The sequence below is a fragment of the Pinus tabuliformis genome, chromosome 7 (genome assembly GCF_031772625.1).
Source record: "Pinus tabuliformis cultivar Carrire ecotype Pingquan chromosome 7, CPIR1, whole genome shotgun sequence".
In the NCBI taxonomy this organism is placed as follows: domain Eukaryota; kingdom Viridiplantae; phylum Streptophyta; class Pinopsida; order Pinales; family Pinaceae; genus Pinus; species Pinus tabuliformis.
In genome coordinates, this window is record NC_142293.1 from 490,099,890 (window position 1) to 490,117,176 (window position 17,287).

A 17,287-nucleotide genomic window follows, 5' to 3' on the forward strand; every position below is an offset into this window, starting at 1 on the left:
AAATTGTATAAATAAGAAGGCTTAGGGCCTCATTTTGGTTAGCTAGTGGTTAGTCATTTTGTAGCTTGTAGTTAGCCATTTCATAGTCTTGTTGTAGTCATTTTGTAGTTCGATTTTTAGGCAATAGATTAGCTTTGCTTTCAGCTCATTTTCAAGTTCTCCTTGTGGACAGTTTTGATGTAACTCTTCATTCTTGATTAAATAAGATGAATCCAGCTTTGCACCAGCTCTAAATCTCTCTTGGGAGGCTGTAGCTCTTGGGGTTGGGCCCATCTCAAGCGCTCAATACCTCCCTTGTTTATCTTTATGTGTTTGCTGTGTTCTTAAAATGAAATATGCTCTTTAGATCTTGCTTTGTTATGTTGGTTGTTTTTGATGGTTAAAGTAGCTTTTTATGGTTAGAATCGATTGGTAGGAGTTTCTCATGCATTTAAATCTTTTTGAATGTTCTTACTCACATGATGTACATGGTTCTCTTTCCAAACAAAGCTGTTGTTTATTCATTTCATTGACAGTTGGATTAAGTTAGCTAGGACTTGGTTTGTTTGCAAGGATTCATTGATTCGTTTGAATGAGAATTGTGCAGGGCATCTCTATCACCTTCATCACCTCCTCATTCATCTGAGCCTCGTCCAGATCAGCTCCTCCATCACCAAGTTTGTTTCCTCATCTCCCATCTGCTCTTTTGCCACGAAACCCTACCTTCTTGCTTTTCCATCGCCTACACCTTCGTTGATGCAAGTCAGCCTTCCACATCATCTCACCACTCCATCCATCAGTTCCTGGGTCACTTCAGACCCCCATCCTACCTCCATAACCATCCATGCATCTTCCATCAACCATCCATCCTCAAACATCCCATTTTGAAACATCCTGTAGAAGAATTGCAGAACATCCTGTAGAAACCCCTGCAGACTTCCTGTAGAAGTTCATAGACACGGTTGCATGTCATCCAGACTTTGTGAAACTCTCAAAGAGAATGTTAGGAATCCCTTAGACCCTCTCTATACCATCCCAACCTTTCCCAAAGCATTTCATCCCTTGATCCATCCCTGCACAGTGGAGAACTAGTTAGAAGCACATGCATGATAATTTCAACAACTTAAGCAAAAATACAAAAATATGTTTTCTTCAGATAGTAATAACTTAGACACATGCATTTTACCTTCCTAGAAGTAAGGCATCTCTTCTCGTAGTTTGCATTCTCCTGTTTGCATCAGTAGGACTAGGTAGTAGAATTAGGGTTTGCTAGGGTTTGCTAGGGTTTGTATTTCTTTTTGGCTTTCAGTTTCTTTCCGCAAGTAGATTAGCTTCCTTTGAGTTAGCTTTCGTCCATCAATTAAAAAGTTTCTTCTAAGAGCTCATAGAAGTTGGCTTGAGCCCCTAGCAGACTTGTGCCAGCTGACCAAGTGACAATTGCGGCAAGAGCTAGTACTTGTGCATACAGCACCGTCGCTTCCAAGTTTGTACGAACTACCGGGTTGATAAAATTAAAGAAGGGAGTTCCAGGAGTTGTAGCATTATTGCTACAATACTGGGGCCCACCAATCGCTCTCTTGAGATATTGAGAAATTCATTGGATAGAACACCCCTATACAAGAAGGTAATGAAAAGACTGAAGATCAACTTGATCGGACTTAAAATCAATCCACCTTTGTTGTTGTATTTATAGGAGGGAAGGAAGGAAGAAGATGAAAGGAAGCAATGGGAAGAAATACATAAGAATGCAAGCTTCTATCCTCAGGAAGAGACACCATCTACAGAAGCTTGGGATGTCAGAGAGGCCACCAGGGCCATGAAGGACATGGACATAGGTGACTAGGTTTCTCAGAGGATGAGGAATGGTTTCAGTAGGAGGTGATGATGAGGCTCATCAATAAGTATATTATATGGGTCACAATGCCATCCTCCAACTTATTAAAATATCTTTTTCTCAGATTAATCTACAAATTTTGTTATATTATGCTAAGTGTGAGGAGTAAAGATGTGTTACTATGTCATGTGGCCTAATGTGTGTTAAATGCAGGAATTGGAGCACTTTTGAGATTATTTGAGTGAAGGAACTCGGAGTAGACAAGTAAGAGATATTTTAGGAGGTGGTCCAGCTCTTTAATTCCTCAAATCAGTCAAAGATCCCCCACTCTATCTCATCAATTTGGTGTCATTAGCAGCCAAGCAGGTCGAGTTCATTGGCAGTCGAGCCAGTGCAAGTCAACAAAGAGTTAGATCCACCTATTCTCAAATTAGGGAGGAAAATATCCCTATTTTCTAGGGAGTTGTTGATAGCTCCATTTTGTATAAATAAACCAGCTAAGAGACTCATTAGGAATAAAAATTTTATTATAGCCAAGAGGCCATTAAGATGAAGCACATTTTCCTATTATTGTTATGATGTATTCACCACTTTTTGAATGATAATGATAAGTTATATTTTGATTCAACACTGAGTTGACTTAGAGGGTTGAAGCTCTTGGGTTAGGGACGAACCCTAGTAGCAAAAGTTACTCTCTTGTATCTATATTCTTAGGCTAGAATGTTTATTAGTTGCTACAATTTATTCAGATCTTTTAGCTTAAAAGATTGATTAAGTTGTTGGTCCATTCATGCTTCCATTAGCTTAGAGGATAAATTAGTTTTTGTAGTGGAATAGAGTAGAATACATCAAAAATATTGTGACAGTGATCCCTACCTCATCTCCATCATGGGATCATGATTTCTTGTCGATTCCATCAATCAAGTTGTAGCATTACTTAGGTAGTTGTTTATGAATTCTTGGAAAGAGTTACACTTGTTATTTTGATTCTCTTGATTGTTTTAGATTAGAATATATTTTGTATCATCAATCAAGTTCTTAGCAGTAGTTAGATTAGTTTTTCCAAATTCAATTCATCTTTTCCATATTGACATAAAACAATTTACAAATGAAAAGTAATAAGTGCAAGTGTTATGTCAAGATTGTTGATCTGTAGGCAAGGATCCTTTCCACCAACTACATTTAGGTCTTCTCCCTCTTCTTTTGATGCATGCCAACCCATGTTCCAAAACTCTATTTCCAGGTCACCGTGAGTAATGCATCTTAGCCAAACCCTATTTTCTTGAAGTATTAGGCTTGGCCAAGGGTGAATATAACCTTCTCCACACTATCCCTAGCTATCATACACCCTTCCAACACTTCATATCACCATTATTACTCTCCAAAACCTCTTAGAAAATTCCTATAGAATTTTAGGATATCATGTAGTAGTACAGGACATCCTGTCACAACATCTTGTAGCTCACCTGTAGCGGCCATTTTTGACCGTGTTTTGACCTGCCATGATAGCTTAGCCTAGTTTAGGAGTAGTTCCACCCCTGAGCTTGGACTCCATGACCAAAGGTGCCACCTAGACCAGTATTTTCACTACTTTTCCTTCCTACAAGATCAAATAGCATTAGTTCTTTGATTTCTGAATTTAGCAATCAAAACTTTATTTACTCTACAAGTGTGATTTAGATAGTCAATGCATGCATTCTTGAATTATGAAATGGTAGAATAATATTATGTTTTAAAGCACCCCTGATAGCTAGATGATTGAGTGAAAGTTAGCATAGTTTCCTTTCTGCAAAGTAGCATAAGATTTGTGTCATTTCATAGCATTTACAAGTTGACAACTTTCATCTTCTGAGTATAAAAGAATTTACTTTCTCTGCACTAGGACTATAATTCACATTCTACTTTTAGTAGTTAGACTCCTTTTAGTTTAGTAGAAGAATGGTATGGAACCCTAATTATCAAGTGATCCAGTTGAGGGTGGCATGAGTAGAATAATGCAACTACTATGTATACAACGTTGTCACCTCTAAGTTTGTAAAAAACCCGAGTTGATAAAGTAAAGTTGGTAGCTTTGGGAGTTGCAACATTCTTGCTGCAATACTGGAGCTCATCAGGGGGTCTAACTAGAGTCATGTAGAGTGTCTCCTACAATCAGGAGCAATAATTGAGTTTATTTTGAGTTGTAATTATTTAATTCATTCTAACCGAGTTAAATTCAGTTAAGATAGTTCTGAGTAATGGAGGAATTAGTGGAGGCCTAGTAGTGTGGTGTTTCCTGAAGTACATTAGGGTGTTGCTTGAAGTTCAGTGGGGTGTTGCTTAAAGTTCAGTGGGGTGCTTCTTGAAGCTCTGTAGGGTGTTGCTTGAAGTTCAATGGGGTGTTTCCTCAATTTCAATGGGGTGTTTCTTGAAGTACAGTGTGGTGTTGCTTGAAGTGCAGTGTGGTGTTACCTATAGTGATCAACCAGTAAACTAAAAATTCACTCATAATTAACTCATGCATGTCATATCATAGAAAGACCCAGTTGATATTGGTGTTTAGGGACACTGTACTATCAGTTGTAAAATCATCTAAATTAAATCGATGGTGTATGCAATTAGAGGAAGGCCTATGAGGATTGTGAAACTCATAATTGTGGAATTTCTCAATTAAATAGGGGATAATTCCCAAGGGAACAACACAGTGAAATAGGGACCTGGGCAAGAAAGAAATTGGCTAAGTATTAGCTTGAGCTTGTCTAGAAAGTAGTGAGATAGATAGAGATAGTGCAGAGGTTTCTTGAGCTTGAGAAAAGCATTGTAATCTTCTCATATTTTCTGATTAATGCAATATACATATAGCAAGGGTTTTTAGTTGTGGCTTTCCCCAAAAAATCATTGTGTTATGTGTGATTGAATTATTTCTCTTATATGCTTCGTGATTTCATCAATCGTTTATTATTTTCGCTAATGAGTAGAGTAAATTCAATTCAATTGTTTTAGGATATTACAATCTGCATTTTGAATCTACAAGGAATTTCTACAACCAGTTGAATTTTCACCCAAGTTTTGAAAGATGCAGAACTAAAATATAATATTTTGGAAAAGAAAGACTATGATTTGGTCATAGTCTTAAAGGCTTTCAGAACTTACATTTTGTAGTCAAGAATAATTGTCTATGTTCCAATAGCAGTTGTAAAGGACATCCTCATGTAGGGAGACAATGAAGGCAAAGGAGGCAAATGGATAGCCAAAATTCAAGAATATGATATGGACATCAAGCCCACCAAATTGGTCAAGGGGCAAGAACTGGCTAATATTTTGTCAGAAGTGGATTTGCCAAGATCTAGGTATAAACTTACTGGCTGAAAATTCAAAACCAAAGAAACAAGACAAATAGGGAAATACAAAAGGATAAGAAATGAAAAATGCATTGAGGTACTTGGATTCTGAGTGGTATAAATTCATTGTCCATTATTTGTTGTTTTTAGAATTCCCACCCAAGTTTTCCAGAACTAGGTATAGAGCTTTGAGGCTACCAACACAAAAATTTGTTATCTCAAATTGTGAGTTGTATTGGAAGGACCCTGTGGGAGTTTTACTACTTCGTTTTCTTGAGGAAGAAGCCCCAAAATAATAGATGAATTTCATTGTTGTGTTAGTGGAGGAAACTATACCTGGAAATCAACAACTCATAATATTTTTAAGGATGGCCTCTATTGGCCTAAGCTATTTGGTGATGTGCATGATCAAGTGAAAGTTTGCAAAGAGTGCCAAATCTTTGCTGAAAAATAGAAACTAGCACCCTCACCTTTAATCCCTATTTTTATGGAGGAACTATTCAAACAATGGGGGTTGGATTTTATTGGGGAGATTCATCCACCATCTAGTGGGCATCATAAGTGGATCCTTACAGCAACAGACTATTTCACCAAATGGGTAGAATTTATCCTTGTTAGCAATGCAACTAACATAGTGGTTATCAAATTCAAGGAGGAAAACTTTTTAGCCAAGTTTTGTTGTCCAAGGAAAATCGTCACTGATAATGATCAATTTTTTAAATCTGTCAAGTTTATTAGTTTTTGTCAGATCTATAACATTATTTTTGTGAACTCCACCACTTATTAACCATAGGGAAATGGGTTGGTAGAATCATGAAATAATACTTTGGTGAGGATTCTCAAGAACACCATAGCACAAAATAAGAGGAATTGGGATTCCCAACTCAAGTTTTCATTGTGGGAAAATAGAATCACCATTAAGATATGAAGTATTAAGTCTCCATTTGAGCAAGTGTATGGAACTCCAACACTTTTTCCTACCCAATTGGTTATGCATGTGGGAAAATTGATCTAGGATGCAGAAGAGGAACCTAATTTTGTGATCAAGAGGATAATCCAGTTTGTTGAATTGCAAGAAAACAGAGAGCAAGTGACTCAGAGTTTGATCAAGTACCAAGACAATATGAAAGCCTTGTTTGAAAAAAATTCTAAGGACAAAATGTTTCAGCCAGGTTACCATGTTCTCAGATGGTATGTCAGGAGAGAGGACAAAGGAAAACATGGGAAATTTGATCCTATGTGGTTTGGGCCCTTCAAATAGTTGAATTCAAAGGGAACAACACATTTCTGCTAGAAAATGTTGATGGAGAGGTGTTTGAGCTGCCTCTAAATCTGAAGTACCTCAAGCTTATTTTTAGCACTAAATACATTTTTCCACTTCCATTGTAAATGTTGGTGAGCGATTGTAAGTACCAGATTCTTTCTTTGATTTTTAGTTTTGTATATATTTTTGAATCCATGCCCAAGTTGAAGGCACTAATCTACAGGTTCTCAGTACCTTGCCAGCAAGGCACTATCCCAAGTAGGATCCGATGTTGTATCCTCCTCATTTTTTCTTTCAGAATTCATGTTGCGGAGGAATAATTGTTTTTGTATATAGGGATCTATTGAAAACCTTAGAAAAACAAAAAAAAGAGAAGAAGACTAAAAAGAAAAGGAAAAAGAAGAAAAAGAGAAAGGAGAAAAGCCAAGCGAAATGTGGGCCTCCCCCCACATTTCACATCTTATGGTTAAATAAAAAGCATCTATCATGAAAATACATGTCCATCTTGAAACAACCTGATCCTAGAGAGACTCTAGTAGGGTAACAAGCATGACAATTAATAAAATGCTTACCCCAGGAAAATCAAGGTCAAAAAGTGAAGTGCCATGGATAAAAAATCAGGATTAATTATGGGGGGGTCAAACCCCATTCCTGACCCTGTCAGTAGGTAGGGATCACTCATTAAGTGAGCGTGGTAGGTGAGCGTGAGATTTCATAGGTTTTCCACCCCCTATAAAAGGGAAGAAAAACTCATTAGTAGGGGTTAGATTTTCTGTGACAAAGACTATAATTGTTCTGTACATTTTTGTGCTTATGAGACGTATATCATTTCGAATATTAACGTAGAAGAAGATTTTGTTGATTCTAACCATTGATATGTCTAGTATGTTTCCTTTTCTTTGTTTAATACTTCATGTGTATTTTTCTTCTTCAGAAATTGTGTTACTGTAGTTGTTGGTTTCAATCTTGGATAGAACATTTACCTATGCTATGTTATGGAAATGGTACCTGTGATATGTTGGATTGAAAGGCTTAAAATGCATTGCATGATTTTTTCACTTCATATTCTTAGCCTATTTGATGATTTCTACTGGAATTTAGTGTGTAGGATTCTATGAGTAACCCTATACAATGGGTTTCTTTTCTTATATTTCCCCTCTCGCCTATACTGCATCAACCAATGAAACTGCACTCCTTGTGTGTAGGCCACTAGATTTGAGCATTGATTCTTTGCAATGACATATTATTTATGTGCATATTGAATCTTCCTCTAAGTAGGGTAATTAGACCAAATTTAATTAATTTATATCTAATCCTTGAGTAGTACATACCTATCCTTAAGACATATTTAGATTTCCTAGGCACTGACCTTCCCCTTAACCCAGAGGTTGTCTCTAGGAACCACAACAGATACTGTCATTCATTATTTTCTAGGACAAAGATTTTATTATCCACTTAAGAGTAATTAGAGAACTGAACAAATAGTGGGCACAGTGACTACTATGTGCCAAAGTAGTTAAGCTGAAATTAGCTCTAGCGTGATTAAAAAATAGTTGACATGAAGACTGACATTATTATCTTAGAGATAAAAATGGAGTCTAAACTCCCATGCTGCCTTTGTGAGATTCAACTCGAATGTTTTCTCATTAAGGAATACCTACATAAAATGAGATATTTGATATAAATGTATAGTGAATGTAGAATCTAGAGGTAAATGAATCGTCTTGGATTGAGGTTAGCATTAATTTTTCTATGCAATATTTTATGTCTCATTGGGTGATATAGATGTGGTTATATTTGAAACCATTTAGAATATCATGGCCTATGTATTACTGGTCGTAACATTAAATATTATATAGCAAGGCGTATAAGGCTTGCCCTCTTGGACATTGAATGGAAAGGGGGAACAAATGCTCAACCTTTAATATGTGGAATTACACCTTTTGTTCACCACCCAATATCTCATAACAAAGTATTCTATGGAGACTTCAAGTTATGATTACGATGACAATAATCCCCAAAGAATTACACATGTAGATACCAATGCCCAACATTGTGTGGTGGTAATGGAGGTTACACGCATGGTACCCAACACCAAACCCTACATGGGGATATTATCAAGATGTGGAGATGCATATGCACTATTGTATGGTGTACTTCAAAACAATGTGGCAATAAAATCTACTTATGCCATTTTAATCTGGAAGGCATTTCCAATTATAAAAGTTTCTAATTAAAGCGAACAACTCTGAACACTACATCAGCTTTGATCATGGAGGTAGCAGGGAGGCACTGCACCAATTGGTGAGAAAATACATGGAACTTAGTCGCGTAACATGTTTCAGTGCATCCTCATTTGATCAACACCAATTTCACCTGCCATAAATGGCATTCAGAGCCATTTCCAAATTGGTGGACAACGCAGTCATCGAGAGCGGCTATAATTTGAAAAATTATCCATCATCGAATTGGTGGACAATGCAGTCATCAACATAGGTTATAATCAAGGAAAATTTTAAGGATGGGAAATTATCTTGAAGTTTAAAACATTGGTGAATCTCACTAGTCCCTAATATGCAAACTATAGAATGTTTATTGATATATTTGTAAAATTATTCAAATTTATAATGCTTTTATATATATTCTCTATATAACGTTGGTAATTTTTAAGGTAAAATAATTTTATATTATAAAATTTGGGCTAATCATTTTTAGAAAAAATGGAATTTTGTGAATATTTGTTTTGGAAAAATCATGGAAAATTAGCCCACCTGTGAATATTAGCCCCTAAAATTTTCCATGGTTATAATTTTGAAAAGAATCATCATGAAATGTTATGTTTATATTATTGTAATTAATTATATTCATATAATATCTGTATTATAATACTCTTGTGAAGAGCTTTTCTTATGTGAATCTTTTGGTGTGCAGATTTCTCTACACAAGCGAAGCTCACACATTGCTCATATAGAAGGGCACCTTCAAAAAACTTCTTATGTTGTGGCTAATTGTGGAACTTTTTCCCATAAACATTAATGGGATATTAGAAGCGTAGATGTTATTAAAGGAGCTATTGTAACATAAGCATAATTGAGATTAGACTGATGTGAGTGTAGCATCCATTGATATTTTTAATATGTTTACCAAAGTGTCTGCCACTAATGAATCTAAATGTTAAATAAAACTAAGGTATTTAGCTAATTGTCTTCACAACATCCTCACAAAACTTTCAAATTAAGAGGTAAAATTGTTTATAACTTCTAATTCGGATTATCTCCAAATTCCCATCTTGATTCAAAGCTCTTCCAAGATGGTATAATAATATATTGAATTATTAAATAGTTTTAATCATCGTGGACTATTGATGAAATATTTATTGCATAAATAAATACATTAAGTTTGAAATGATTGAATTTGGTTCCATGTTATTTTTATTTTGGTCTGAAAAATGCAAGACTGTATAAGTTCCAAAGTGACGTGCAGATATGGATAGCTAAAGGAGTTGGAGCTAACAAGCATTGACTAAAGTCATGGTAGAGTGCAGGGGGATGTGTGTGCAAAACAAGGAACACAAACCTTCACATCCCCACACCTCAACACTTTCATATAACAAGGCTTCCTTTACATAAAAAGACAACCTCTATTGTGTGAAGGATGTGTGTGTGGGAGGATATAACGAGGTTTCCTTTACATAAAAAGATAACTTCCATTGTGTGGAGGATGTGTGTGTCGGATGATGTGTGCGTGAAGTAGGGAATACAAACCTATACATATCCACACTTTTTCACTTTCGCATAACGAGGCTACATTTATATATGTTGTGATATTAGCTAGTTCCATTTGGGTGAGGAGTGAATAATTGTTCTGTAGAGATACAAGACTGAGTTTGTACTTACCACATTTTATTTTTTCACCAGCTCACATCGATGCAACAACACATGGGGCATCATTCCCACCAACATAGAATCTGGTGGGATAAGGCAGAGCTCTGGGAAAGCTGCAGTTTTGTAAAGCGCTTATTTTCCAAAGATACATGCATTGAAGAACGATATGGGTGTTACACGTCTTCCCAACTGACCAGATTGGAAGCCTTCTATCTTTGGGTAAGATGCAATGATTTTCCTGCTCCTTATGTTGAAGGGGATCTTCCATAAATGTATAGCATGATATTTTGATGGCTTGGGACAACATTGCATTTGGGAATAGTCCTTGGGTATCCTCAATTAGTTATTATTAGTAAGGTTGACTATGACTGGGAGGTTAAGTTATTCTTTCACAAGCTCGAGAATTATGTGTGGGTCTTCTCCCCGTTCCTGAATCTAGATTACATTGAGGATGTTGATGCCGATTTGGATCTTTGGATTTACGATGTATTGGAACTTTTTATCAATTACGCCATGATCCAATGGTCTAGTTCATGTTGGCTTCACTCAGGGAACAATATCATACCATGTGGGTTCATATTGGGGGATATATATTGAGGAAAAAATGACATAATATATTGGGGGATGTATAGGGGGTAAAGGGTTTTTATATTGGAAAATACAAAAAATGGAGCTTAAAGTTAATGAAAAAATATAAAGGAGCATAAATAATGTTAACGAAAAAATGGATACCTACAATATCTAGTGAAAGTGGTGGTTTTTTAAATTGGGAAGTTGTATTGGGTTCATATTGGTAGGGGGTTAAATAATGTGATTTTTAGAGGGATTTTCCAATACGTAGTCAGATTAAAAGTATTGTTTAATATGCCATGAAATCACGTGATAAGTTAGAGATTCACCGAGTGAATCCCCATGGTCTAGCTCTAGTGTTTCAGATTTTTTGGGAGCAATAATTTCGGGGTCCCCAACACAAATCACTTGGGGAAACCTGAGAGAGAAGGTATACAATAAAATTAGGAATGTACCTATAATACTCTACTATAGTGGCCCAAAAATTCACTTCTCGTAAAACTTGTTGTGGGCCCCCCTTATTAAGAATTTCCTCGAATATTTGTGGTGGGAGTGGAGTCCATTTTGTTTAACGTGAATAACGATTACCATTTTGTTTGAAGCATGGAGAATGATTTCACTAATGAAGGCTATCTCAAGGCAAAACCCATTCTTTTGAAATTGAATCAATAAGCTTTGTTCTCATGATGTGCAATTCAATTCAATCTCTGAAGGTTAGATTTGAGAGGATACAATATTTGCTTTCCACTGAATATAGAATCCCCAAGGTTTTGAGAGGATTCCTAAGCTTTGAGAGGATACAATACTTTCTTTGCAAGTGAAAACCTAACCTTTGAGATCATAAAGTAAGTGAAAATTGTGTACATGCATCAAAGTAGGTGACAATTATGTAGATGCATCAACAAGTCTCGAAACTACCTTGTATTGTGGAGATGAATCTACCAATCTTTAAACTATATGCATCAATGAGTCTTGAGATGGAACATCGAATGCACAACAATCACCCCTACAATTAGTGTTGACCTTGAAAATGTATTAATATGATACCATCATAGTGTTGCTATACTTCTCTTACAATGTGTAATGATGAGAATAACGCCTCGGGTTCCCATGGATTGCGTAGATTCCAACGGTAGCTTTTCCTCACATGCTTTTGACAAAGATATTGGTCACTATCATGGCATATATTGGTTTAATAGGTTCCCTTCCTAGGGCCAAGTTATTTATAAGTTTAGGCTCATAATAAATTGACCGGTATGCAGGGTTATTGAAGAAAATTGATTAACTACAACAGTATACACCCATAGAATATAATTTTCCAAGGATATACAGGTGGGTATCCATTTTCGGAGATATTTTTGCAATAATAACCTCATTCCATAAAATTAAATGATGTGTCGTCAGACTTGAATAGTTTCAGATAGCTTAAAACGAAATCAAATCAGCTTGAAGTGAATATTCACTGTCTAGCATGTGAATGTTACAGAATTTGTCGAGCATTAAACTACAGTAAAGCCACTCGTGGCACTCCCGCACATATGCAACAATGTTAATTTTAAAAATATACCTAACGCCATTGTTGTCACTAAAATGTAGATTTTCATATATTTTTAGTAGTTGCTTGCATATTGGTTAATTAACTGAAACAAGTAAAGAGGTTATGAGTGAGGATCGCCACAAGGAATCTATTGAATAACATTTGGTAACATAAAAATGACAGAGCGAAGATGTAAACAACATGATCACAGTGAGCTTAGTTTTAATTTGTGGGGTTCGGGTGGTTGGAAACACTCAACATGTGGAAATATTGAAAATACAAGTCATGTAGAAGGGTACACTCGAGTGATCTCCCCACGGAGAGGAAAATTTCAAAGGCACTCAAATTTAACAAATCCGTAACTTATGAGATGTGGTAACTTGTTCTTCAAGGGCAACGCCTAACCAGTCATACATAGGGTATTTAATCCTTGGGGATATGCACGCAGCTTAGCCCGATAACACGCGAAAGCCTAAAAATTATTTAATGCCGAAACTCCTTGCTCCCGTATTATCGCGTTAACCTGCATCCATATTCCCGGACATTAAATACCCTGTGTATGGCTGGTTAGGCGTTGCCGGTCTTCAAGAGCTTTTGGAGTTTGTTTTGGTGGACAATCACTATGGGATATGTGCCAACTTTATGAGTAACACTTACCAAGTATACCTGGGGAAGAAAAATATATTTTGTTACACTATAGTTAGTTAGTATTGTTATTTTTATCTTTACAGTTAATTGTAATGGCTCCATTTTCCCTCCCATAAATCGTTTGCAGTGGAATTGCAAGGAAAGGATGCTTTAATCTGTTGGGCATGGGGTGAAACACTTGAGTCATAGTAGTGGATCTCGCGAAAAATATTCTGCAAATCCATGGGAATTCCTAAGTCATCGTGGTGAGCATCGAGACCATTATGCGGAATACAAACCGAGATTAGTTCTAATCAAAATCACTAAGTGAATACAACATAACATCAACTAGCGGCCACCTCCTCCATTATAATCCATGAAACCCACGATATGAGATTCTCTCTCGCGAATTTTTTCATAATAGATGCCCACACCGATACTGACAACATATAAATTATCAAATTAACTTGGTAAGCCCACGTCGGGACTGATAAGCACAAGTTTTGCATATGGCATCCGTTTATCTTTACTAAATGATTTTTATTCGAAGAATTAAAGAATGTTAGCTTTGTTTCACGGATGAATACAATTTTGGAAAAATAAAAAAGATTCATGTTGGATATACATTAATAAATTTTATTCCAAGGATTCCATACATAATTTCTCATAGTAAATGAAGTCAAGAATTACAGAATCTGTTGGTTGATGTTTGATATTAATTACAGTAGAAAGAACTTTATTAGAGTAGTAATTAAGAGTTTAAATTGTTAGAGAATATTGTTAGCTACTTTTCAAAAATGTGAAACATGAAATCAATTTAAAAACCCACCACATGACTCAACAAAATTCTAGGTTTTTTGGGAACATGGAGGAGTGCGGAGGAGGTTCATTGTGCTGAGTGCGGAGGTCCTCCACACTCCGAATATAGTATTATTTCATGGATATTTATTTAGACCGCCTGCTTTCGCTCACATAAAGGACCTACTACCGCATTAGTTTTGGCATCATTGGGAAGGGTAGAGAAGCATAACATTGTCAGTTTGAGTGTCAGAGCACTGAACAATGGAATGGCTACTCACAAAATTAGCCTTTTTTTATTTTAAAATTATTTGTCAAGAATTGACAAATACCAAAAATAGAATTCCCTCCAATAGGGGAATTATGCCCCATCAGAGCTCACTCATCCAATCGAAAATTAGAGTTAAGATTTCCAAAAAAAATAGAAAACTATTTTTTAATTTACAGGAAATTAAGAATATTAAGCATTTTCTCAAAACTTAGGTTAAAATTGCAAAAAACTCTAAAAATATTATGAAGTCAATGGAATTTGACAAAAGGAGAATGTTATAGTCCCTTGTGAGGCAGGGACTAGTAAACTTATATTAACATATCAATATTCATTAGTTTGAGTACCTATCGCGCACACGCAACACACACATATTATGACTCTATAATATATTCATCAAAATATTAAATATTTTAACAATGAATGGATTTCTACCATATGAAAGCATACTTACGTATTTTTAATATACAATCTATTTGATGTTTTTTTAGGCTATGGGAAAGCCACATGAAGTCAAAGCTAGACCAAGGTGAAAACAAGTCAAAGAAGGAACTCATTGGAGCGAGGTTCCATACTGATAAAGATAATAAAACCTTTAAATCAGGAATGATGTGCGTGAGAATTATATTCATCGGAAAATTGTTGGAAGATGCTGTTAGGTCCCTATAATACTAGTGATTCCCCCATTACTATTGTTGTCGTATCCCTTATTATTCTTGTTGTGCCCCTATTGTCCCCATATTGTTATTATTGTGCCCCATAGAATCCCTCTATTATTATTTGTGTGCCTTTATATTATTATTGTTAGGTCGGCTTGGTTATATTGTGACCCCTTAGACTCCTATATATAAAAAGGATGTTTTGTCATTTGAATCATCCAAGAATTGTTCATTTGTGTAATTTAAAGGAGGTTTCCCCCTCGAAGAGGCTCAATCCTAAGGTGTTGATCTATCTTTTCTATCTTTTTGTGAGCTAGTTTCATAACATTTCGTATCAAAGCTTTGGATTCTAGGGTTTCGCTGCTCCAAACAGGTCATCGTGGAATTTTCTTTATAACTTTTTTACTGTGACGTTTCAGAAGCTAAAACAAAAACCCATTTGACACTAAATTGTGTTGAACCTTGGGTCTGAATTTCAGATTTTGTCTCACTATATTTTCAGAGATATGATCTAAGGAAGTTAGGGTTTTTGCAAGCTCTAGAATTTTATCTAAAACAGGTCATCGTTGAATTTTCACGATAACTCTTTCGCTACAAAGTTTCAGAAGCTAAATCAAAAACCCATTTGAGAAAAAATCAGTATAAACCATGGTTCCAAATTTCATATCCTATCTTGCTATATTTTCGGAGTTATAATCTGAGGAAATTATGGTGTTTGGAGACCCCCGAATTACATTCCAAATAGGCCACCTTGGGAAAATAATCATAACTTTCGCTCTGAGCATCAAATTGAATTTTCGTAAGAAGTTACAGAAAGAGGACGAACTATAGTTTGTTTGTGCGTCATTTTCAGAACCTAAGGTTGAAACAGTGACCCGCGGAACATCGTACAAGTTCTCTCTACTGAATTAGTCTATACTCAGGTCATTGTGGGAGATTTGACATAACTCTTCATTGGAGAATCTAATCTTGATTAGAATTGTGGAGTTAGAAATATTACTCAGAGTGTTACCGCAGAAAGAAATTTTAGACCTAGGAGATCCAAAGTTACAGAGATACATCAGATTCAATATCGAGCTCCTACAAAGTGAAAAAAGGTGTGTAGTTTTTTTTTAATTTTTGCATAAGCTTGGTTTGAAAAATTAGTTTGAAGGAGTTCAAATGGCATAGTGAAGATTTATTATCAGTAATTGATTCCCTAAAGAAAGAAAGTGGAAACACCTAGTAAGCAACCTGAAAGCTCTAACATGACTCATGAAGAAGAGGAAGAAATGCAACATGATATATCAAAATTACAGACCAAGTGCAACAAATTTCACTCGCACAAAAAGTAACAGAAAATAAGATGGATGGTTTAAAGAAAGACGTAGAAGCTGGGATGGATGGTCTAAAGAAAGGCGTGGAAGCTAAGATGAATGGTTTAAAGGAAGGCGTGGAAGCTAATATGGACAGCATGGAAGCTAAGATGGACGGCATGGAAGCTAACATGGATGGCGTGGAATCTAAGATGGATGATTTAAAGAGAGGCATGGAAGATTTGAAGACAAATTTGACAAAGTTTCTACAAGAAATGCTTACTAATGGTGAAAGGGTAGTAAAGGAAACTCGGGATGAGAACAAAATAAATGTTAATCATGATTTCATAGACTCTAACATTGGATTAAAGAACCACCATGTTCCAAAGATCGATATGAGGAAGTTTGATGGCAAGGATCCTGGAACATGGATACTACAAATGGAGCAATTTTTCGATCTCCATAATGTGCAAAACACATAAAAGGTACGCATTGCAACTTTATATTTGGAACCAAATTAGTTTGTATGGTATCGATGCCTTTACTCTCGTAAACAAATTATCACTTGGGCTATTTTTATGGATGAAATGATAGCACATTACGAGGATACAAAAAGCAACACGTTTTTTAGCCAATTAAATCTCAAACAAAAGGATTCAATGATGGAGTACATTGAGGGCTTCCAAAAATTGAATATAAGGGTAAAACATATTCCATAGGAGCATATGATTGATGTGTTCATAGGCACTTTAAAAAATAACATCCAACATGAGGTTCGCCTTTGGGAACCAGATTCATTGGAGAAGGCATTTAGGTTGGCAAGAAAAATGGAAAGCAAACTTATGGCAACAAGGAAGCCTACCACTCACAATCATAAAGATGGAAGCGTTACTACCCATAGCCATCCACAACCTACAAGGTTGACACCACAACAATTGGAAGAAAAAAGAGAAAAAGGGCTTTGTTACAGTTGTGATAGCAAATACACTAAAGGTCATAAGTGTGCCGAGAAGAAATTATTTTACATAGATTGTGAAGAGGAGGAAGAAAAGGAACAAAAAACGTCAAAAAAAGAAGATATACACCAGGAACAAACCCTAGAAAAAGAAGAAATGAATCCGACCATATCTTGTAATGCATTGGCTGAAATTACCACTCCTCAAACTATCAAGAAAGAAGGGCATATCAAGAAGAAAAAGGTAATAATGTTGATTGATTCAAGAAGTACCCATAATTTTATTCATTGTAAGAT